Raw genomic sequence first — 27,401 nt, forward strand, 5'->3', positions numbered from 1 at the left:
ACAAACGTAAGTGTTGGTTAACATCATATAGTGAAATCCACATTTTCAAACTTTTTCTTGTTGACCACAACGCCTTTTATACCTCGACATAGATATCTACTTCAAGGGAAGTTTTCGCTTTTTACCCCCACCAACGTGAAGTCCTTGTTGGAGACAATAGACCTGCTTAGTTCGCTACTGATAATAAAAGTTTGCTGAAAACCCACAAACATCGTATAGTTAGAGTTACAACGATAATAAGCAACTGAACATCGTATCTTGTCACTCACACTTTCATATTCCACCTGGTTGAAGATGGCATTATAAATGGCTTTATGTTGATTTCTCATATAAGGATAGATTCGTCTTTTTACACTACCACCATAAGCTTGGGTTTGTCGATGTCTTGTTCCTTAAATCATATTGTGTCATCAACATTTTAACAATTGTTCCTGTTGACGACAATTTCAGTGTTTGTGAAATTGACATCATGAATACCTTATCATTGTTTTCTCACACAAGGGTACGTTTGTCTTTCTACCCCACCTCTGTGTAGCCAACTTATTTTTCTTATTTCACCTAGTCAATCACTAACTAGAGCGATCACCAAAAGATTTGTTCTCGAACATCATACCCTATCAAGTAGGTTTCCGATTTCTCGTACTGAACATTGCCACTCAGTTTCATATTTCATCTTGTTGAAGATGGCATTATGAATGTCTTGTCGTTTTCTCACATAAGGGTAGATTTGTCATTCTACCCTACCATCGTTTAGCTCACCTATTTTTTTATTTCATAAGGCCAAGCTCTTATTGTAGCCATGACCAGAGTACTAGCCGTTGAACATCTTATCTTGTGATTCACACTTCTACACGATCTTGCTGAACACGAAAACATGTATGCATCAACATACATATCTATTAGAGGGGTAGTTTTATCTTCTTATACCTCCACTCTGTAGTCGTGGTATTTATATCTTTTCACAGCCCCTTTTCTCTTGCAACTTATTATAAGAATACTAGTTGGAGTCGAAAGGCACACTCAATTCACATTACCAAATTAAAGTATGCTCAAAATCCACATGGTTTATGTTGCTAGAGTTTCATTGATTAAAACTAACAGAACATTGTGTCTTGTCACAAAATTTCAGATTTTGTCAACAGAATATCGTGTATTGTCACACAATTTCACATTTTGTCTTCTTGAAGATGACATCATGAATACCCTATTATTGTTTTCTCACACATGGATACCTTTGTTTTTCTATCACGTCTTCGAGTATCCACCTTATTTCTCTTGTTTCGCCTGAGCAATCACTAACAGCAGCCATCACCATAATACTTGTTTTTGAATACCATCTCTTATCATTCACACTTTTACGCATTATCTTGTTGAAAATGATGACACGCAATACATGTTGCCCAGTTATTGCGTTGTCACATCGGGATATGTTTGTCTTCTTACCAAACCAACATGTAGCTTTCCAATTTCTCAAATTTCATCGGGTCAATCTCTAACAATATCAAACAACCGTGTAATTGTTGTTTAACATTATATTGTGTCATCAACATTTTCAAATTGGTTCTTACTGACCACAACACCATGTATACATCGAAATAAAAATCTACTTTTGAGGTAGTTTTGTCTTTTTGACGCAGACCATCGTGTAGTCCTTGTTGGAGACAAGAGACCCTGGAGGTTCGCTAATGATAATTAAAATTAGGTGAAAACCCACGAACATTATATAGTTAATGTGTTTGGCAATAATAACTAATTGAACATCCTATTTTGACACTCACAACTTCATATTCCATCATGTTGAAGAAAGAATTATGAAAATCTTATTGTTGTTTTCAAACGTAAGGGTAAGTTTGTCTTTATACCCCGCCATCGTGTCGATCTTTTATTTTTCTTATTTCATATGGTCATCCTCTTATTGTAGTCATCACGAGAGTACTAAATGTTGAACATCATACCTTGTGATTCATACTTCAATATGATCTTGTTGAATACAACACCATGTATACATCAGCATAGATATCTATTTTAAGGGTAGCTTTGTCTTCGTACCCCTCCACTTTGTAGTCAAGGTATTTATATCTTTCTGCAAACCCTTTTCTCATGAAACGTATTACAAAAGTACTTGTTGAAGTCGAAAGTCTAACTCAATTCGCACTACCAGATTAAAGTATGCTCAAAACAGATATGGTTATTTTGATAGAGTTGCATTGATTATAACAAACAGAACATTGTTTCTTGTTACACACAATTTCACATTCCATTAACAGAACATCGTGTCTGGTCACACACAATTTAATATTTTGTCTTGTTAAAGATAACATCATGAATACCCTATCATTGTTTTCTCACATAAGAGTAGGTTTGTCTTTCAACCCCGGCTTCGTGTAGCCACCTTATTTCTCTCATTTCGCCCGATTAATCACTAACAGCAGTCATCACCATAATACGTGTTCTTGAACATCATCTCCTACCATTCACACTTTTACACTTTATCTTGTTAAACATGGCACCATATAAACATGAGCATCATTTTTCAGTTCGGGGTAGTTTTATGTTTTTACCCCACCCGTGTGTAGACTTGCTATTTATCACTTTTTACATACTAGCCATCAATAACATGATTGCATCAAAATTAAAGTATAGTGAATACCCACATGGGTTATATTGCTAAAGTTTCAAGTAATAGGTAATCGTACCTTGTCAATGACACTTCTATATTTCATCTTGTTTTACATGGGATTATGAATGCCTTTCTTATTGTTTTGTCATACAGGGATAGGTTTGTCTTTTTACCCTACCACCAGGTACTTTTCCAATTTCTATCATTTCATCTGATAAATTTATAACAGTATTCATCACCAACGTACGTGTTGCTTAACATCAGAACATCATATCATGTCATCCAAATTTTAAAACTTGTTCTTGTTGACCACAATGCCTTGTATACATCGAAATAGATATCTACTTGTGGGGTAGTTTTGTCTTTTTTACCCTCACTATTGTGAAGTCCTTGTTGGAGACGATAGACCCGCTTAGTTCGCTAATGATAATTAAAATTTGGTGAAAACCCACAAACAAGGTTTAGTTAGAGTTAGAACGATAATAAGTAGTTGAACATCGTATCTTATCACACAATTTCATATTCCATCTGGGTAAAGATGGCACTATGAATGACTTGTTATTTTTTCAAGTGGTGATAGGTTTGTCTGTTACACCACCACCATAAGGGTAGGATTGTTTTTCTACACCACCAATGTTCTTGTTGGTTAATATTATATTGTGTCACCAACATTTTCAAACTTGTTCTTGTCATTACGAAAATACTTGTTCTCGAACATCATCTCCTATCATTCACACTTTTACGCTTTATCTTGGTAAACATGGCGTCATATAAACATCAACATCCTTTTTGAGTTTGGGTGTAGTTTTGTGTTTTTACCCCACTGGTGTGTACACTTGCTATATATCACTTTTGCACACTAGCCATCAATAAAAGTACTCCATGGAAACGATCACATCAAAATTAAAGTATGGTGAATACCCACAAGCGTTATATTGTTAAAGTTTCAAGTTATAGGTAACTAAACGTCGTACCTTGTCAATGACACTTCCACATTTCATCTTGTTGTACATGGGATTATGAATGTCTTATTGTTTTGTCGTACATGGATAGGTTTGTCTTTTTACCCTGCCATCGTGTACTTTTCCAATTTCTCTCATTTCATCTGATAATTCTCTAACAATATTCATCACCAACGTACGTGTTGCTTAACATCATATTGTGTCATCCATATTTTCAAACATCTTGTTGACCGCAATGCCTGGTATAAATCAAAATAAATATCCACTTGAGGGGTAGTTTTGCCTTTTTACCCTCACTATTGTGAAGTCCTTGTTGGAGACGATAGACTCGCTTAGTTCCCTAATGATAATCCATCTTGTTGAAGATGGCATTAAGAATGTCTGGTTGTTTTCTCACGTAAAGGTTATGCTTGTCTTTCTACCCTGCAATCGTGTAGCCACCTTATTTCTCTCATTCTGCCCGATCAATCATCATCAGCAGCCATCACCAAAATGCTTATTCTCGAATATCATCTTCTATCATTCACACTTTTAAACTTTACCTTATTCAACATGGCGTCATGCAAACCAGCATCAGTTTTCTGTTCTAGGTTAGTTTTCCGTTTTAATCACATCGACGTGTGGACTTGCTATTTATTACTTTTCGCATGTTTTTCGCACACTAGACGTCAATAAAAGTACTCGTTGGAAACGATCGCATAAAAATTAAAGTATGGTGAATACCCACATGGGTTATCTTGTTAGCATTTCATTGATTATAACTAAAAAAACATTGTGTCTCGTCACACAATTTCACATTCAATCAACATAACAGTGTGTCTTATCACACACTCTTTCACATTCCGCCTTGCTGAAATGACATCAAGAATACCCTACAATTGTTTTCTCACATAGGGGTATGTTTGTCTTTTTACCCCGCCTTCGTGTAGCCACCTTATTTTTCTCATTACAACTGGTCAATCACCAACAGCAGCAATCACCAAAATACTTGTTCTCGAACATCATCTCCTATCATTCACACTTTTACGTTTTATATTGTTGAACATGGCATCATGTAAACATCAATATCCTTTTTAGGTTCGGAGTTCGTTTTGTGTTTTTACCTCACTGATACGTAGACTTGGTACTTATTACTTTTCGCATGTTTTGTCACAAACTAACCATCAACAAAAGTGCTAGTTGGAAACGATCGCATCAAAATTAAAGTATGGTGAATACCCACATGTGTTATATTGTTAGAGTTTCAAGTTATTGGTAACTGAACATCGTACCTGGTCAATGACACTTCCATATTTCATCTTGTTGTACATAGAATTATGAATAACTTTCTTATTGTTATGTCATATAGGGATAGGTTTGTCTTTTTACCCTACAACCGTATGCTTTTCCAATTTCTCTCGTTTTATTTGATGAATCTCTAACAATATTCATCACCAACATACGTCTTGCCTAACATCACATCGTGTCATCCACATTTTCAAACTTGTTCTTGTTGACCATAATGTGTTATATACATCGAAATAGATATCTACTTGAGGGGTACTTTTGTCTTTTTACCTTCACTATCGTGAAGTCCTTGTTGGAGACAATAGACCCGCTTAGTTCGCTAATGATAATTAAAATTTGGTGAAAACCGACAAACATCGTTTAGTTGGAGTTTCAAGGATAATAAGTAATTGAACATCGTATTTTGCCACATATTTTCATATTTGATCTCGTTGAAGACGGCACTAAGAAGGACTTGTTATTTTTTCATGTAACGATGGGTTAGTCTTTTTACACCATGACCATAAGGGTAGGTTTGTCTTTCTACACCACCAATGTTCTTGTTGGTTAATATCATATTGTGTCATCCACATTTTCAAACATGTTCTTGTTGACCACAACACCATGTATACATCGACATAGAAATCAAATTCAGGGGTAGTGTTGTCTTTTTACCCCGACCATCGTATAGTCCTTGTTGGAGATGAGAGACCCACTAGGTTCGCTAATAATAATTAAAGTTTAATGAAAATCCACAAATATTATATAGTTAAAATTTTTAGGACAATAACTAAATGAACATCGTAGCTAGTCACTCAATTTCATATTTCATCTTGTTGAAGATGGCAATAAGAATGTCTTGTTGTTTTCTCACGAAAGGGTATGTTTGTCTTTCTACCTAGCCATCGTGTAGCTATCCTATTTTTCTTATTTCATACGTACAAGTTGTTATTGTAGCTATCACGAGAGTACTAGCTGTTAAACATCTTATCTTGTAATTTACACTTCCACACCATCTTTTTGAACCCGACACCATCTATGCATCAAAATACATATTTATTTCACGGGTAGTTTTGTCTTCCTACCCCAAAACTTTGTAGTCATTGTATTTATAATTTTTGGCAGACCCTTTTCTCATGCATTATAATAAAAGTATTTGTTGGAATCGAAAATCAAAACTCAATTTGCATTACCAAATTAAAATATCCTCAAAACCCACGTATTATGTTGTTAGAGTTTCATTGATTATAACTACGAGAACATTGTCTTGTCATACACAATTTCACATTCCGTCAACAGAACATTGTGTCTTGTCACACAATTTCACATGGTCTTGTTGAAGATGACATCATGAATACCCTATCATTGTTTTCTGACACAGGGCTACGTTTGTCTTACTACCCCGCCTTCATGTAGATAACTTATTTCTCTCGTTTCGCGCAGTCAATCACTAACAGCAGCCATCACCAAAATACTTGTTTTCGAACATCATCTCCTATCATTCACACTTTTACGCTTTATCTTGTTGAACATGACGTCACCGTATACTTGTTGCCTTGTTATTGTGTTATACCGAGATAGGTTTGTCTTCTTACCCAGCTAACACGTAGCTTTCCAATTTCTCTCATTTCATCGGGTCAATCTATAACAATATCCAACAACCACATAACTGTTGTTTAACATTATATTGTGTCATCCACATTTTCAAAATGGTTCTTAATGAACACAATCAAAATAAAAATCAACTTTTGGGGTTGTTTTGTCTTTTTGCACAAACCATCGTGTAGTCCTTGTTAGAGACGAGAGACCCTGGAGGTTCGCTAATGATAATTAAAGTTTGGTGAAAACCCACAAACATTATATAGTTAATGTGTTAAGGATAATAACAAATTGAACATCCTATCTTGAGACTCACAGCTTCATATTCCATCTTGTTGAAGATAGAATTATGAATGTTTTATTGTTCTTTTCTCATGTAAGGGTAGGTTTGTTTTTATACCCCGCCATCGTGTAGATATCTTACTTTTCTTATTTCATATGGTCATCATCCTATTGTAGTCATCATGAGAGTTCTAGTTATTGAACATCATACCCTGTGATTCCTATTTCCACATGATCTTGTTGAACACGACACCATGTATAGATCAACATATATATCTATTTCAAGGGTAGTTTTGTTTTTCTACCCCTCCACTTCGTAGCCGTCGTATTTATATCTTTCTGCAGACCGTTTACTCATGAAACTTATTATAAAAGTACTTGTTGAAGTCGAAAAGTCTCACTCAATTCGCACTACCAGATTAAAGTATGTTTAAAACCCACATAGTTTATGTTGTAAGAGTTTCATTGATTATAACTAACAGAACATTGTTTCTTGTCACACATAATTTCGCATTCCGTCAATAGAACATCGTATCTTGTCACACACAATTTCACACTCTATCTTATTGAAGATGATATCATCAATACCCCATCATTTTTTTCTCAGATAAGAGTACGTTTGTCTTTCTACATCGCATGCGTGTAGCCACCTTATTTCTCTCGTTTCGCCCGATTAATCACTAACAGCAGCCGTCACCATAATACTTGTTCTTGAACATCATATCCTACCATTCATACTTTTACGCTTTATCTTGTTGAACATGGCGTCATATAAACATGAGCATCATTTTTCAGCTCGGGGCAGTTTTGTATTTTTACCCCACCGGTATGAAGACTTGCTATTTATCACTTTTTGCATACTAGCCATCAATAAAAGTACTCGTTGGAAATGATAGCATCAAAATTAAAGTATCGTGAATACCCACATGCGTTATATTGCTAAAGTTTCAGGTTATAGGTAATTGAACATCGTACCTTCTCAATGACACTTCCACATTTCATCTTGTTGTACATAAGATTATGAATGCCTACCTTAATGTTTTGTCATACAAGGATAGGTTTGTCTTTTTACCCTGCCATCATGTACTTTTTCAATTTCTCTGATTTCAAGTGATGAATCTCTAACAATATTCATAAACAACGTAAGTGTTGCTTAACATCATATCGTGTAATCCACATTTTCAAGCTTGTTCTTGTTGACAACAATGCCTTGTATAAATCGAAATAGATATTTACTTGAGGGATAGTTTTGTCTTTTTACACTCACTATCGTGAAGTCCTTGTTGGAGACGATAGACCCGCCTAGTTCGCTAATGACAATTAAAATTTGGTGAAAACCCACAAACATCGTTTAGTTAGAGTTACAAGGATAATAAGTAATTGAACATCGTATCTTGTCACACATTTTCGTATTTCATCTGGTTGAAGATGGCACTATGAATGACTTGTTATTTTTTCATGTAATGATAGGTTTGTCTTTTTACACCACCACGACAAGGGTATGTTTGTCTTTCTACACCACCAATGTTCATGTTGGTTAATATCATATTGTGTCGTCCACATTTTCAAACTTGTTTTTTACCACAACACCAAATATACATCGACACAGAAATCAAATTCAGGGATAGTTTTGTCTTTTTACACAAACCATCGTATAGTCCTTATTGGAGAAGAGAGACCTGCTATGTTCGCTAATGATAATTAAAGTTTAGTGAAAACCCATAAATATTATATAGTTAAAGTTTTAAGGACAAAAACTAAATGAACATAGAATCTTGCCACTCACAGTTTCAAATTCCATCTTGTTGAAGAAGGTATTATGGATGTCTTGTTGTTTTCTCACGTAAGGGTAGATTCATTTTTCTACCCCACCATCGTGTTGCTCTCCTATTTTACTTGTTTCATATGGAAAAACTCTTATTGTAGTCATCACGAGAGTACTACCTATTCAACATCTTATCTTCTGATTCACACTTCCACACCATCTTGTTGAACACAACACCATCTATGCATCAACATACATATTTATTTCAAGGGTAGTTTTGTCTTCCTACCACAAAACTCGGTAGTCGTGGTATTGTAAACTTTATTGAAGACGAGAGACCCACTAAGTTTGGTAATGATGTGAAAACTCACAAATATCATATAGATAGAGTTGCAAGGATAAGAAGTAACTTAACATCAAAACCTCTCATTCACACTTTTATATTTCATATTGTTGAAGATGACATTACGAGTACAGCTCTCCTATTTTTCTTATTTTATATGGTCACATAATTGTCAATGACATTTGCATTTCATATTGTGTAAGGGTTGGTCACAATCTTATTAAAGATCGCATTATGAATGAGTTTGTCTTTCTACCCCGCCATCATGTAACTTTCCTATTTTTTTTATTTCATATGATCAACCTCTTATTGTAGTCATCACCAGAGTAATGGCCGTTGAACATCGTATCTTGTGATTCACACTTCCACACGATCTTGTTGAACACGACACCATGTATGCATCAACATATATATTTATTTTTGGGGTTGTTTTGTCTTCCTATACCTCAACTCTGTAGTCGTGGTATTTATACTGTTTCGCAGAACCTTTTCTCATGCAACTTATTATAAAAGTACTTGTTGGAGTCGAAAGTCACACTCAATTTGCATTACCAGATTAAAATATGCTCAAAACCCACAATGGTTTATATTGTTAGTTTCATTGATTATAACTAACAGAACATTGTGCCTTGTCACAATTTTAGATTTCGTCAACAGAACATAGTGTCTTGTAACACAAAATTTTAGGGGCAGTTTTGTCTTCCTATCCCACCACTCTGTAATCGTGGTATTTATACCTTTCTGCAAACCCTTCTCTCATGCAACTTATTATAAAAGTACTTGTTCGAGTCCAAAGTCCCACACAATTGGCACTACCAAAATAAAGTATCTTAACAACCCACATGTGTTATGTAGTTTGAGTTTCACTAATTATAACAAACAGAACATTGTGTCTTGTCACACAATTTCAGATTTCATTCGCAAAACATCCTGTCGTGTCACACACAATTTCACATTCCGTCTTGTTAAAGATGACACCATGAATACACTATTATTGTTTGCTCACACAGGGGTACGTTTGTCTTTCTACCATACTTTCGTGTAGCCGCCCTATTTCTCTCGTTTCGCCCAGTTAATCACTAACAACAGCCATCACCAAAATACTTGTTTTTGAACATCATCTCCTATCATTCACACTTTTACGCTTTATCTTGTTGAACATGACGTCACCCAATACTTGTAGCTTTGTTATTTCGTTGTCATACCGGGATAGGTTCGTCTTATTACCCTGCTAACATGTAGCTTTTAAATTTCTCTAATTTCATCGGGTCAATCTATAACAATATCCAACAACCACGTAATTCTTGTTTAACATTATACCGTGTCATCCACATTTTCAAACTGGTTCTTACTGACCACAACACCATGCATACGTCAAAATAGAAATCTACTTTTAGGGTAGTTTTGTCTTTTTACCCAAACCATCATGTAGTTCGTGTTAGAGACGACAGACCATGGAGGTTCGCTAATGATAATTAAAGTTTGGTGAAAACCCAAAAACATTATATAGGTAATGTTTTAAGGATAATAACTATTTGAACATCCTATTTTGAGAGTCACAGCTTCATATTTCATCTTGTTGAAGATAGAATTATGAATGTTTTATTGTTGTTTTCTCATGTAAGGGTAGGTTTGTTTTTAGACCACACCATCGTTTAGATCTCTTATTTTTGTTATTTCATATGGTCATCATATTATTGTAGTCCTCATGAGAGTACTAGTTGTTGAACATCATACCTTGTGATTCAGATTTTCACATGATCTTGTTGAACAAGACACCATGTATACATCAACATATATATCTATTTCAAGGGTAGTTTTGTCTTACTACCCCTCCACTTTATAGTCATGGTATTTATATCTTTCTGCGGACCGTTTACTCATAAAACTTATTATAAAAGTACTTGTAGTCGAAAGTCTCACTCAATTCGCACTACCAGATTAAAGTATGTTCAAAACCCACATGGGTTATGTTGTTAGAGTTTTTTTTATTATAACTCACAGAACATTGTTTCGTGTCACATACAATTTCACATTCCGTCAATAGAACATCGTGTCTTGTCACACACAATTTCATATTCTGTCTTATTGAATATCATATCATCAATACCCTATCATTGTTTTCTCACATAAGGGTATGTTTGTCTTTCTGTACCACATTCGTGTAGCCACCTTATTTCTCTCATTTCACCTGGTCAATCGCTAACAGCAGCCATGACCAGCATACTTATTCTCGAACTTCATCTCCAATCATTCACACTTTTACGCTTTATCTTGTTGAATATGGCATCATATAAAATTCAACATCCTTTTTGAATTTTGGTGTAGTTTTGTATTTTTACCCCACCGGTTTATAGACTTGTTATTTATCACTTTTTGCATACTAGCCGTCAATAAAAGTACTCGTTGGAAATGATCGCATCAAAATAAAAGTAGCGTGAATACCCACATGCATTATATTGTTAAATTGTCAAGTTATAGGTAACTGAACATCGTACCATGTCAATGACACTTCCACATTTCATCTTGTTGTACATGGGATTATGAATGCCTTCCTCAATGTTTTGTCATACACTGATAGGTTTGTCTTTTTACCCTGCCATCGTGTACTTTTTCTCTGATTTCATGTGATCAATCTCTAACAATATTCATCACCAACATATGTGTTGCTTAACATCATATCGTGTAATCCACATTTTCAAACTTGTTCTTGTTGACAACAATGCCTTCTATACATCGAAATAGATATCCACTTGAGGGATAGTTTGGTCTTTTTACACTCACTATCGTGAAGTCCTTGTTGAAGACGATCGACACGCCTAGTTCGCTAATGATAATTAAAATTTGGTGAAAACCCACATACATCATTTAGTTAAAGTCACAAGGATAATAAGTAATTGATCATCATATCTTGTCACACATTTTCATATTCCATCTGGTTGGAGACAGCACTACGAATGACTTGTTATTTTTTTATGTAACGATAGGTTTGTCTTTTTACACCACCACCATAAGGGTCGGTTTGTCTTCCTACACCACCAATGTTCTTGTTGGTTAATATCATTTTGTGTCATCCACATTTTCAAACTTGTTCTTGTTGATCACAACATCGTGTATACATCGACATAGAAATCAAATTCAAGGGTAGTTTTGTCTTTTTATCCCGTCCATCGTGTAGCCCTTGTTGGAGACGAGAGACCCGCTGGGTTCACTAATGATAATTAAAGTTTAGTGAAAACCAACAAACATTATATAGTTAAAGAATTAAGGACAATAACTAAATGAACATCGTATCTTGTCACTCACAGTTTTATATTCCATCTTGTTGAAGATGGCATTATGAATGTCTTGTTCTTTTCTCATGTTAGGGCAGGTTTGTCTTTCTACGTTGTCATCGTGTTGCTCTCCTATTTTTCTTATTTTCTATGGACAAGCTCTTATTTTAGCCATCACGAGAGTACTAATTGTTGAACATCTTATCTTTTCATTCACACTTCCACACCATCGTGTTCAACACGACACCATCTATGCATCAAAACAAATATTTATTTCATGGGTAGTTTGGCCTTCCTACCCCAAAACACTGCAGTCGTGGTATTTATATTTTTTCGCAGACCCTTTTCTCATGCAACTTATAATAAAAGTACTTTTTGGAGTCTAAAGTCCCACTCAATTCGGATTACCAAATTAAAATATGGTCAAAACCCAAAAGTGTTATGTAGTTAGAGTTTCATTAATTACAACTAACAAAACAATGTGTCTTGTCAAACACAATCTCACATTTTGTCAACAGAACATCGTATCTTGTCATATACAATTTCACATTAGGTGTTGTTCAAGATCACATCATCAATACCCTATCATTGTTTTCTCATAAAGGGGTACGTTTGTCTGTCTACTCCGCCTTCGTGCAACCACCTTATTTTTCTCATTTCACCTGGTCAATAACCAACATCACCAAAATACTTGTTCACGAACATCATCACCTATCATTCACACTTTTATGCCTTATATTGTTGAACATGGCACCATGTAAACATCAACATCCTTTTTCAGTTCGGGGTTGGTTCTGTGTTTCTACCCCATCGATGTGTAGGCTTGTTATTTATTACTTTTGGCATGTTTTTTCGCATATTAACCATAAATAAAAGTACTCGTTGAAAACGATTGCACCAAAATTAAAGTATGGAGAATACCCAAATGCATTATATTGTTCGAGTTTCAAGTTATAGTAACTGAACATCGTACCTTGTCAATGACGCTTTCACATTTCATCTTGTTGTACATGAGATTATGAATGCCCTTATTGTTCTGTCATACAGGGATAGGTTTATCTTTTTACCCTCCCACCGTGTACTTTTCTAATTTCTCTCATTTCATCTAATCAATCTATAACAATATTCATCACCAATGTACGTGTTGCTGAACAACATATCGTGTCATGGACATTTTCAAACTTTTTGTTGTTAAAGTTTCAATGATTGTAACTATCAGAACATTGTCGTGTCATACACAATTTCATATTCTGTCAACAAAACATTGTCTTATCACACACAATTTCACATTCCGTCTTCTTGAAAATGACATCATGAATGCCCTACCATTGTTTTCTAACACAAGGCTACGGTTGTCTTTCTACCCCGCCTTTCAGATAGATACCTTGTTTCTCTTGTTTCGACTAGTCAATCACTAACAGCACCCATCACCAAAATACTTGTTCTCGAACATCAACTCATATCATTTACACTTTTACGCTTTATCTTGTTGAACATGGCGTCAACCAATAATTGTTAACCAGTTATTGTCTTGTCTTACCGAGATAGGTTTGTTTTCTTACCCTACCAACGTATAGCTTTTCAATTTCTCTCATTTCATCTGGTCGATCTCTAACAATATCCATCAACCACGAAATTGTTGCTTATCATTATATCGTGTCATCCACATTCTCAAACTTGTTCTTATTGACCACAACAATATGTATACATCGAAATAGAAACCTACTTCAAGGGTAGTTTTGTCGTTTAATCCTGACTATCGTTAAGTCCTTGTTTGAGACGAGAGACTCTCGAGGTTTCACTAATAATAATTAAAGTTTTGTGAAAACCCAGAAACATTATATAGTTAAAGTGTTTCGGACAATAGCTAATTGAACATCCTATCTTGACACTCAGAGTTTCATATTCCATATTGTTGAAGATTAGAATTAGGAATGTCTTGTTGTTGTTTTCTCACGTAGGGGTAAATTTGTCTTTCTACCCCGCCATCGTGTAGCTCTCTTATTTTTTTTACTTTATATGGTCAAGATCTTATTGTAGACAAGACCAGAGAAATAGTCATTGAACATCCTATCGAGTGATTCACACTTCCTCACAATCTTGTTCAATACGACACCAAGTATACATCAACACATGTATTTCACGGGTTGTTTTGTCTTCCCACCCCTCCACTGTGTAGTCGTGGTATTTATATCTTTTCGAAGACCCTTTTCTCGTGCAACTTATTATAAAAGTACTTTTGGAACCGAAAGCCCCACTCAATTAACTCTACCAGATTAAAGTATACTCAAAACCCACATGGGTTATGTTGTTAGAGTTTTATTGATTATAACTAAGAGAACATTGTGCCTTGTCATACACAATTTCAAATTCCGTCATCAGAACAACCTAACTTGTCACACACAATTTTACATTCCATCTTGTTGAAGATGACATCATGAATACCCTATCATTGTTTTCTCACAAAGGGGTATGTTTGTCTTTCTACTCCCCCTTAGTGTAGCCACCTTATTTCTCTCTTTTCGGCCGGTCAACCACCAACAACAACCATCAAACATCATCTCCTTTACATTCACACTTGTACGTTTTATCTCGTTCAATATGGCGTCATATAAACAGCAACATCCTTTTTCAATTCGGTGGTAGTTTTGTGTTTCTACCCCACCGATGTGTAGACTTGCTATTTATTATTTTTCGCATACTAGCCATCAATAAAAGTACTGGTTGGAAACTATAACATCAAAATTAAAGTGTGGTGAATACCCACATGGGTTGTGTCATTAGAGTTTCATTTATTATAACTAACAGAACATTGTGTCTTGCTGAAGATGACATCATGAATAGCCTATCATTGCTTTCTCACATAAGGGCATGTCTGTCTTTTTGCCCCAACTTCGTGTAGCCACCCTATTTCTCTCGTTTCGCCGAATCAATCACCAACAACAGCCATCACCAAAATACATGTTCTCGAACATCATCTACCATCACCACTTTATATTGTAAGAGTTTCAAGTTATAAGTAACTTAATATCGTACCTTGTCAATGATACTTCCAGATTTCATCTTGTCATAAATGGCATTATCAATGCCTTTCTTATTGTTTTGTCATACGAGGATAGGTTTGTCTTTTTACCCTGCCACCATGTACCTTTCCAATTTCTCTCATTTCATCCGGTCAATCTCTAACAATATCCATCACCAAACGTACGTCTTGCTTAACATCATGTCGTGTTATACACATTTTCAAACTTGTTCTTGGTGACCACAACACCTTGTATACATCGACATAGATATCTACTTCAGGGGTGGTATTTTCTTTTAAACCCCACCATCGTGAAGTCCTTATAGGAGAAGATAGACCTGCTTAGTTAGCTAATAATAATTAAAGTTCGGTAAAAACACGCAAACATTATATAGTTAGAATAATAATCAAGGGTAGTTTTGTCATCCTATCCCACCACTCTTTACTCATGGTATTTATATCTTTCTGCAAACCATTCTCTCACGCAACTTATTATAAAAGTACTTGTTCGAGTCGAAAGTCCCACGCAATTGGCACCACCAAATTAAAGTATGTTAAAAACCAACATGCGATAGGTAATTTGAGTTTCACAGATTATAATTAACAGAACATTGTGTTTTGTCATAAACAATTTCAAATTCCGTCAATAGAACATTGTGTCTTTTAACAGACAATTTCACATTCTGTCTTGTTGAAGATGATATCATGAATACCCTATCATTGTTTTCTCACATAAGGTTAGGTTTGTCTTTCTACCAAGCATTAGTGTAGCCACCTTATTTCTCTCATTTCGCCCGGTCAATCACTAACATCAACAAAATACTTGTTCTCGGACATCATCTCTTATTATTCACACTTTTATGCTTTATCTTGTTTAACATGGCGTCATGTAAACATCAACATTGTTTTACAGTTCGCGGGTAGTTTTGTATTTTTACCCCACCGGTGTATAGACTTGTTGTTTATCACTTTTTGCATGTTTTTTCGCATACTAGTCATCAATAAAAGTACTCGTTGAAAACGATCACATCAAAATTAAGGTATGGTGAATACCCACACGCGTTAAGTTGTTAAAGTTTCAGGTTATAAGTAACTTAACACGGTACCTTGTCAATGACACTTCCATATTTCATCTTGTGGTACAAGGCATTATGAATGCCTTATTGTTTTGTCATACAAGGATAGGTTTGTGTTTTTACCCTGCCACCGTGTACCTTTCTAATTTCCCTCAATTCATTTGGTCAATCTCTAACAATATCGATCACAAACGTAAGTGTTGGTTAACATCATATAGTGAAATCCACATTTTCAAACTTTTTCTTGTTGACCACAACGCCTTTTATACCTCGACATAGATATCTACTTCAAGGGAAGTTTTCGCTTTTTACCCCCACCAACGTGAAGTCCTTGTTGGAGACAATAGACCTGCTTAGTTCGCTACTGATAATAAAAGTTTGCTGAAAACCCACAAACATCGTATAGTTAGAGTTACAACGATAATAAGCAACTGAACATCGTATCTTGTCACTCACACTTTCATATTCCACCTGGTTGAAGATGGCATTATAAATGGCTTTATGTTGATTTCTCATATAAGGATAGATTCGTCTTTTTACACTACCACCATAAGCTTGGGTTTGTCGATGTCTTGTTCCTTAAATCATATTGTGTCATCAACATTTTAACAATTGTTCCTGTTGACGACAATTTCAGTGTTTGTGAAATTGACATCATGAATACCTTATCATTGTTTTCTCACACAGGGGTACGTTTGTCTTTCTACCCCACCTCTGTGTAGCCAACTTATTTTTCTTATTTCACCTAGTCAATCACTAACTAGAGCGATCACCAAAAGATTTGTTCTCGAACATCATACCCTATCAAGTAGGTTTCCGATTTCTCGTACTGAACATTGCCACTCAGTTTCATATTTCATCTTGTTGAAGATGGCATTATGAATGTCTTGTCGTTTTCTCACATAAGGGTAGATTTGTCATTCTACCCTACCATCGTTTAGCTCACCTATTTTTTTATTTCATAAGGCCAAGCTCTTATTGTAGCCATGACCAGAGTACTAGCCGTTGAACATCTTATCTTGTGATTCACACTTCTACACGATCTTGCTGAACACGAAAACATGTATGCATCAACATACATATCTATTAGAGGGGTAGTTTTATCTTCTTATACCTCCACTCTGTAGTCGTGGTATTTATATCTTTTCACAGCCCCTTTTCTCTTGCAACTTATTATAAGAATACTAGTTGGAGTCGAAAGGCACACTCAATTCACATTACCAAATTAAAGTATGCTCAAAATCCACATGGTTTATGTTGCTAGAGTTTCATTGATTAAAACTAACAGAACATTGTGTCTTGTCACAAAATTTCAGATTTTGTCAACAGAATATCGTGTATTGTCACACAATTTCACATTTTGTCTTCTTGAAGATGACATCATGAATACCCTATTATTGTTTTCTCACACATGGATACCTTTGTTTTTCTATCACGTCTTCGAGTATCCACCTTATTTCTCTTGTTTCGCCTGAGCAATCACTAACAGCAGCCATCACCATAATACTTGTTTTTGAATACCATCTCTTATCATTCACACTTTTACGCATTATCTTGTTGAAAATGATGACACGCAATACATGTTGCCCAGTTATTGCGTTGTCACATCGGGATATGTTTGTCTTCTTACCAAACCAACATGTAGCTTTCCAATTTCTCAAATTTCATCGGGTCAATCTCTAACAATATCAAACAACCGTGTAATTGTTGTTTAACATTATATTGTGTCATCAACATTTTCAAACTGGTTCTTACTGACCACAACACCATGTATACATCGAAATAAAAATCTACTTTTGAGGTAGTTTTGTCTTTTTGACGCAGACCATCGTGTAGTCCTTGTTGGAGACAAGAGACCCTGGAGGTTCGCTAATGATAATTAAAATTAGATGAAAACCCACGAACATTATATAGTTAATGTGTTTGGCAATAATAACTAATTGAACATCCTATTTTGACACTCACAACTTCATATTCCATCATGTTGAAGAAAGAATTATGAAAGTCTTATTGTTGTTTTCAAACGTAAGGGTAAGTTTGTCTTTATACCCCGCCATCGTGTCGATCTTTTATTTTTCTTATTTCATATGGTCATCCTCTTATTGTAGTCATCACGAGAGTACTAAATGTTGAACATCATACCTTGTGATTCATACTTCAATATGATCTTGTTGAATACAACACCATGTATACATCAGCATAGATATCTATTTTAAGGGTAGCTTTGTCTTCGTACCCCTCCACTTTGTAGTCAAGGTATTTATATCTTTCTGCAAACCCTTTTCTCATGAAACGTATTACAAAAGTACTTGTTGAAGTCGAAAGTCTAACTCAATTCGCACTACCAGATTAAAGTATGCTCAAAACAGATATGGTTATTTTGATAGAGTTGCATTGATTATAACAAACAGAACATTGTTTCTTGTTACACACAATTTCACATTCCATTAACAGAACATCGTGTCTGGTCACACACAATTTAATATTTTGTCTTGTTAAAGATAACATCATGAATACCCTATCATTGTTTTCTCACATAAGAGTAGGTTTGTCTTTCAACCCCGGCTTCGTGTAGCCACCTTATTTCTCTCATTTCGCCCGATTAATCACTAACAGAAGTCATCACCATAATACGTGTTCTTGAACATCATCTCCTACCATTCACACTTTTACACTTTATCTTGTTAAACATGGCGCCATATAAACATGAGCATCCTTTTTCAGTTCAGGGTAGTTTTATGTTTCTACCCCACCGGTGTGTAGACTTGCTATTTATCACTTTTTACATACTAGCCATCAATAACATGATTGCATCAAAATTAAAGTATAGTGAATACCCACATGGGTTATATTGCTAAAGTTTCAAGTAATAGGTAATCGTACCTTGTCAATGACACTTCTATATTTCATCTTGTTTTACATGGGATTATGAATGCCTTTCTTATTGTTTTGTCATACAGGGATAGGTTTGTCTTTTTACCCTACCACCAGGTACTTTTCCAATTTCTATCATTTCATCTGATAAATTTATAACAGTATTCATCACCAACGTACGTGTTGCTTAACATCATAACATCATATCATGTCATCCAAATTTTAAAACTTGTTCTTGTTGACCACAATGCCTTGTATACATCGAAATAGATATCTACTTGTGGGGTAGTTTTGTCTTTTTTACCCTCACTATTGTGAAGTCCTTGTTGGAGACGATAGACCCGCTTAGTTCGCTAATGATAATTAAAATTTGGTGAAAACCCACAAACAAGGTTTAGTTAGAGTTAGAACGATAATAAGTAGTTGAACATCGTATCTTATCACACAATTTCATATTCCATCTGGGTAAAGATGGCACTATGAATGACTTGTTATTTTTTCAAGTGGTGATAGGTTTGTCTGTTACACCACCACCATAAGGGTAGGATTGTTTTTCTACACCACCAATGTTCTTGTTGGTTAATATTATATTGTGTCACCAACATTTTCAAACTTGTTCTTGTCATTACGAAAATACTTGTTCTCGAACATCATCTCCTATCATTCACACTTTTACGCTTTATCTTGGTAAACATGGCGTCATATAAACATCAACATCCTTTTTGAGTTTGGGTGTAGTTTTGTGTTTTTACCCCACTGGTGTGTACACTTGCTATATATCACTTTTGCACACTAGCCATCAATAAAAGTACTCCATGGAAACGATCACATCAAAATTAAAGTATGGTGAATACCCACAAGCGTTATATTGTTAAAGTTTCAAGTTATAGGTAACTAAACGTCGTACCTTGTCAATGACACTTCCACATTTCATCTTGTTGTACATGGGATTATGAATGTCTTATTGTTTTGTCGTACATGGATAGGTTTGTCTTTTTACCCTGCCATCGTGTACTTTTCCAATTTCTCTCATTTCATCTGATCAATCTCTAACAATATTCATCACCAACGTACGTGTTGCTTAACATCATATTGTGTCATCCATATTTTCAAACATCTTGTTGACCGCAATGCCTGGTATAAATCAAAATAAATATCCACTTGAGGGGTAGTTTTGCCTTTTTACCCTCACTATTGTGAAGTCCTTGTTGGAGACGATAGACTCGCTTAGTTCCCTAATGATAATCCATCTTGTTGAAGATGGCATTAAGAATGTCTGGTTGTTTTCTCACGTAAAGGTTATGCTTGTCTTTCTACCCTGCAATCGTGTAGCCACCTTATTTCTCTCATTCTGCCCGATCAATCATCATCAGCAGCCATCACCAAAATGCTTATTCTCGAATATCATCTTCTATCATTCACACTTTTAAACTTTACCTTATTCAACATGGCGTCATGCAAACCAGCATCAGTTTTCTGTTCTAGGTTAGTTTTCCGTTTTAATCACATCGACGTGTGGACTTGCTATTTATTACTTTTCGCATGTTTTTCGCACACTAGACGTCAATAAAAGTACTCGTTGGAAACGATCGCATAAAAATTAAAGTATGGTGAATACCCACATGGGTTATCTTGTTAGCATTTCATTGATTATAACTAAAAAAACATTGTGTCTCGTCACACAATTTCACATTCAATCAACATAACAGTGTGTCTTATCACACACTCTTTCACATTCCGCCTTGCTGAAATGACATCAAGAATACCCTACAATTGTTTTCTCACATAGGGGTATGTTTGTCTTTTTACCCCGCCTTCGTGTAGCCACCTTATTTTTCTCATTACAACTGGTCAATCACCAACAGCAGCAATCACCAAAATACTTGTTCTCGAACATCATCTCCTATCATTCACACTTTTACGTTTTATATTGTTGAACATGGCATCATGTAAACATCAATATCCTTTTTAGGTTCGGAGTTCGTTTTGTGTTTTTACCTCACTGATACGTAGACTTGGTACTTATTACTTTTCGCATGTTTTGTCACAAACTAACCATCAACAAAAGTGCTAGTTGGAAACGATCGCATCAAAATTAAAGTATGGTGAATACCCACATGTGTTATATTGTTAGAGTTTCAAGTTATTGGTAACTGAACATCGTACCTGGTCAATGACACTTCCACATTTCATCTTGTTGTACATAGAATTATGAATAACTTTCTTATTGTTATGTCATATAGGGATAGGTTTGTCTTTTTACCCTACAACCGTATGCTTTTCCAATTTCTCTCGTTTTATTTGATGAATCTCTAACAATATTCATCACCAACATACGTCTTGCCTAACATCACATCGTGTCATCCACATTTTCAAACTTGTTCTTGTTGACCATAATGTGTTATATACATCGAAATAGATATCTACTTGAGGGGTACTTTTGTCTTTTTACCTTCACTATCGTGAAGTCCTTGTTGGAGACAATAGACCCGCTTAGTTCGCTAATGATAATTAAAATTTGGTGAAAACCGACAAACATCGTTTAGTTGGAGTTTCAAGGATAATAAGTAATTGAACATCGTATCTTGCCACATATTTTCATATTTGATCTCGTTGAAGACGGCACTAAGAAGGACTTGTTATTTTTTCATGTAACGATGGGTTAGTCTTTTTACACCATGACCATAAGGGTAGGTTTGTCTTTCTACACCACCAATGTTCTTGTTGGTTAATATCATATTGTGTCATCCACATTTTCAAACATGTTCTTGTTGACCACAACACCATGTATACATCGACATAGAAATCAAATTCAGGGGTAGTGTTGTCTTTTTACCCCGACCATCGTATAGTCCTTGTTGGAGATGAGAGACCCACTAGGTTCGCTAATAATAATTAAAGTTTAATGAAAATCCACAAATATTATATAGTTAAAATTTTTAGGACAATAACTAAATGAACATCGTAGCTAGTCACTCAATTTCATATTTCATCTTGTTGAAGATGGCAATAAGAATGTCTTGTTGTTTTCTCACGAAAGGGTATGTTTGTCTTTCTACCTAGCCATCGTGTAGCTATCCTATTTTTCTTATTTCATACGTACAAGTTGTTATTGTAGCTATCACAAGAGTACTAGCTGTTAAACATCTTATCTTGTAATTTACACTTCCACACCATCTTTTTGAACCCGACACCATCTATGCATCAAAATACATATTTATTTCACGGGTAGTTTTGTCTTCCTACCCCAAAACTTTGTAGTCATTGTATTTATAATTTTTGGCAGACCCTTTTCTCATGCAACTTATAATAAAAGTATTTGTTGGAATCGAAAATCAAAACTCAATTTGCATTACCAAATTAAAATATCCTCAAAACCCACGTATTATGTTGTTAGAGTTTCATTGATTATAACTACGAGAACATTGTCTTGTCATACACAATTTCACATTCCGTCAACAGAACATTGTGTCTTGTCACACAATTTCACATGGTCTTGTTGAAGATGACATCATGAATACCCTATCATTGTTTTCTGACACAGGGCTACGTTTGTCTTACTACCCCGCCTTCATGTAGATAACTTATTTCTCTCGTTTCGCGCAGTCAATCACTAACAGCAGCCATCACCAAAATACTTGTTTTCGAACATCATCTCCTATCATTCACACTTTTACGCTTTATCTTGTTGAACATGACGTCACCGTATACTTGTTGCCTTGTTAAAAGTACTTGTCATACCGGGATAGGTTTGTCTTCTTACCCTGCCAACGTGTAGCTTTCTAATTTCTCTCATTTCATCATGTCGATCTCTAACAATATCCATCAACCACGAAATTGTAGCATAACATTATATCATGTCATCCACATTTCAAACTTGTTCTTATTGACCACAACACCATGTATACATCAACATATAAATCAAATTCAGTAGTAGTTTTGTCTTTTTACTGCAACCATCGTATAGTCCTTGTGTACAAGAGACCCGCTAAGTTCGCTAATGATAATTAAAGTTTAGTGAAAACCCACAAACATTATATAGATAAAGTGTTAAGGACAATAACTACTTGAGCATCAAATAAGCATCAGCATCATTTTTCAGTTCGGGGGTAGTTTTGTGTTTTTACCACATAGATGTGTAGACTTGCTATTTATTACTTTTCGCATGTTTTTTCGCATACTAGCCATCAATAAGAGTACTCGTTGAAAATGATCGCATCAAAATTAAGGTATGGTTAATACCCACATGAGATATTTTTCTCATTTTGTATGATAAATCTTTAAAAATGGCTATCACCAACATAGTTGTTGTTGAACGTCATATTGTGTCATTCACACCTTTGCGCATGTTCTAATTGAACACAACACAGTGTACACACCGACATAGTTTTGTATCTCATGGCTAGTTTTCTTTTTTTACCCCATAATTGTATAGTTGTACTACTTATAAAAGTACTTGTTGGATGAGGGGCAAAGAAAACACAAATAGTATTCTTAGAAATACTAAACAATGACTAAACATCAGTCAAAATCAAATTGCAGCCCTTTTAGATTCAGTGTAATAAATTGTATTGCTAACATTTCCAATAATCTTCTTTAGAAAACTAAGAATTGCAGTTTAACCATCCGCCTTGCCTCCATCACTTCCGACCCATAACAATCATTAACCGTAATGATATGATTTTCTTCTACTCCAAATTGTCTTTATATCGAGCTAGAAAATATTTGATCAATAGATACCTATCGTTAAAAACAACTACATAATATTCTTCTACTCCAAGTAGTCCTTATATGGGGCTTGAAAATATCCAATCTACACAAATCCCTGCCTCTGACTAACAAAAACTTCCTACATCATGCACATGCTTTACTAGAATTGGAATTGGGGTACTGTGCAGATAGTCAAGGGCAACTAAAGATGACCTGCATGACCCTGGAGCATGAGTTGTAGCGGGCGTACGTGCATGGTATGTAGTGTTATGTATGTTTTGCTCTGTGCATAAGATCAACTTGCATTATATTTGAAATTTGATACTTTGGCAGCAACGAATCCTTGATAAAATGCACAACATATAAATCAGGAAAAAGCACCTTCTTTTTAACAAAGAAGTAAACTTAACTGTCATGAGCTGCGTATTTTACACGCTCATACAACTTCAGTTTCTTGGAAATGCCCAAGCATGTGTATTCTCATAGCAGGCAGAAAAATATTCTCTGCACATAATGACTGGCATCTCAGACATAATCAGCCAACTCAGCAACCACTAACCATGCAATCAAAATGATAACATATAACCTGGTTTAGAGCAGGTCAAGCACAGAGCCAATTCAGACTGATCAAGCCTTAAGGCTACACACTCTTGCACGTAAAGCTACCAGATAAAAGGCACTTTGATTTGCTTTCTCAATCAGGCTTGCCAAATGGACATGCACCAGACACTATTATAACAGATAATACCATGAGAATGGTAAAGACTAACATGATTTATTTGTGATGTTGGGTGCAAATCACAAGTGTACCACTTTTTTAATGCAAACCATGCCCCTTTTTTTTTCTTTTGATGGCCAAGCTGGACCCTTCAGCTGATAGCAGTTTTACTGACCATGATATCACATTCAATCCAATAAATATCATTCTTAGTATAGATAAATAGAACATTTGATAAAGGCACTCATAATAGTGTAATAAAATGTAGACAATGATGTGTTAAACACTAGGTAGAGAATTTGATCTCCAATGACCAAAATTTTCAGAAAAAAAACCTGATAAGCTTTCCTGTTTAAGAAAATCAAGTTTAAGAGGCAAGGGTAAACTATAAACAACCCAATAAAATCATGTTAAACATAGATTGAATCAAAAGATTCCAATAGCATGCATGTGAATAAGCAATTCTGCAGAACCCAGAAAATTCTAATTCAAAAAGGAAACTAATTTTGAGTTTCACTGACATACCAACTGGTGCTAATAAGGAATAGTGTGAAACTTACGATCATTTCGGCATGCATTTCACAGCCTAGTTGTCATATTGTATGACTGCATAAAGATCGCTTGTTCCTGGAAATTTTGTATCAGTAAGTGGCATTATTTTCAAAATGGAACATTACTGGAACTGCCAGTGAGTGTGAAAAATGCATTTGTTAGAAACTATTTTCACATGATAGCTTTTTCTTGAGAAAAGACATTATATAGCCCAGAGCCACCCAGAACTTCCATATAAATTGGTCAAAAAGACTGTGACCAAAAAGCCTCACCCAAACAGTGTTAATGGCTTATTCTTCTCTAATGATCAAGAGATGAACCAGAATTTACAAACCCATATTTCAATCTCACATGGCTAAAATGCCTAGGGTTAGCTAACCACACCAAACAAGGATTCAGACAAAAATACAAAAAAGATAATAAAGATAATGGCACATACATACATACATACATACATACGTGGATACATACATGCATACATACACATATATACATATATATACAAACTCCACATGAGGCCATGATAAAAAGAAACGAGCATCTCATCTTCATGACCATGCAAAGGTGTCTGAGTGCCTTACTGAAGTTACCCTAGATGGCAAAGATTCCTTTTCATCTTCTATCACTCCATCCAAAGTGATTTTCTATGTCCAAAGACCGAGTAGGTGTTAATGTGCATTGTGGTAGATAATTCTATTTGTTTGGGATATCAAAATGCAGATGTTGACCCAGGTTAACTAGAAGGGCCCACTGTCTAGTTTGTCAGGATCATCGGGTTTCACAACAGTTTTAACACTTCTCATCCAATATTCACTCAAATTACTAACGCAATCATATTGGTCAACTCAAAATCAGTTTCAACATAAAAGAAAGATGGAAAACGTTTTAGACCAGTCTACATTCTCCAAATCCATTAGGCAGCAAACTCAGATTCAACAAAATGAATCAATAAAGATAAAGGAGAAAAGGAACCGACCTAAGGATCCATGGCAGGCAAATCCACACCCTTCTTCAAATTGATAAATAGCTGCCCATCATAAACCTCACGAAGGAACTGCCTGGTCAGATAAATATTTTGAAGGGTTAGAATCGACAAACAAGAAAGCATCCAAGACTATCTTAACAACTAAATGAATTTACAAAAGCGTGTCAACTTCACAGACAACACATACATCACTTAACCCAGAACTTCTTTGAAGAGAACATGCAAAATCTAAAACACAAAGAACCCTACAATTCACCAATGGAAACAACCTCGCTTGAGTACAAATCATTCCAAAAGAAGATCGAAACAATAGATCATGAATTTCCTACACGAATTCGACTACAATCAAGAAAGGCGTTTGGGGGTGCGTATGCTAAAAACAAATGGATCGGGAAAAAAGAAAATAACAAACGATCAAACCGTCTTACTCGGAGAGATACACCGTCTGGCACTCCGCTGCACCAATCTCACGCGTCCCCGCGTTCTCCTGCCTCAACTTGGCACCAATCTCATGCGTCCCCGTGTCCTCCTGCCTCAACGAGCAAGAAACCACGCTGAGATCAAAACCATCGCACACTAGATCCACAAAAACCAAAAACGGAGTAAGAAAAAATGAAAATCTAAATAAAAAGGCAGGCAAACGCAGCTAAACTCATAAGCGGGCTCGTGTACGCTCAGAAGGCGAACCCAGAGAGAACGACGAAGATGTTGAGATCAAACGGGACGCGATCGACCTCCCTCTCTGCACATTCCCAGGAATCCTCCGTCCGGTCGGGTTCCTTTCGCAAGAAGAAACACACCACGCAGCTCCGCAGCCTAGAACTCGCGTACAACGAAGGAGATCTCGAGACGAATCGCCTCGATTCGACGATCATCGCCGAGCTCTGAGCGTGGAGAGGGGAGCGGAAGGGAAGCAGAAGCCACGCGGGAACGGAGACGAGAGTCGGCAGACGACGAAGGACGCAGACGGCGAGATTAGGGCTTCGAATGGACCGAGAATCTCAGATCGTCTCTGGTTCTCGAGGGGAAAGGGGGAGGACGACGATGCGCTCAGCGGGAGCTTCCAGAGACGTCGATGTTCTGGTTCTGGTTCTGGTTCTTGTTCTTGGATTAGAGAGTGAAAGAGGTAACGTAACGAGTTTTAAATCTGGCTTGCGGATGGCGGTTGGCGGTTGGCACTTGGCGGGAGTACTTGCTTAATAAAGGCTTTTAATTGGGCGGAATTTATAATTTTGTCATTATCAAGAAAACCCGTATCGAGTACGCTTTAGGTGTAAACTCTGGTGCGGGTATGGATCGAATGAAATCGGTACTAATGTGGGTTGAAGAAAGCCTTTTTTAGGCCAGTCTCG

At 35.8% G+C, this 27,401-nt stretch overlaps 1 long non-coding RNA gene across 4 annotated transcripts in view; it reads right to left on the reverse strand.

The window, feature by feature from the left end:
• LOC149835758 (uncharacterized) overlaps positions 1-27,145 on the reverse strand; it is a 79,304-nt gene extending 52,159 nt beyond the window's left edge. Inside the window, exons 1-4 of one of the 4 annotated variants that reach the window (XR_016432649.1) lie at positions 26,784-27,145; positions 26,478-26,625; positions 26,041-26,122; positions 24,804-25,139 (exon numbers count right to left, since the gene is read on the reverse strand). This is a non-coding gene — a long non-coding RNA (uncharacterized LOC149835758). Of the gene's footprint in view, positions 1-24,803; positions 25,195-25,756; positions 26,123-26,477; positions 26,626-26,736 lie in introns of those variants that run through there. The other 3 variants (XR_016432648.1, XR_016432647.1, XR_016432650.1) reach the window with 3 other exon arrangements.
• Between the last annotated feature and the right edge of the window lie 256 nt (positions 27,146-27,401).

This window comes from Nuphar pumila, chromosome 6 (genome assembly GCF_984573655.1).
Source record: "Nuphar pumila chromosome 6, dmNupPumi1.hap1.1, whole genome shotgun sequence".
In the NCBI taxonomy this organism is placed as follows: Eukaryota; Viridiplantae; Streptophyta; class Magnoliopsida; order Nymphaeales; family Nymphaeaceae; genus Nuphar; species Nuphar pumila.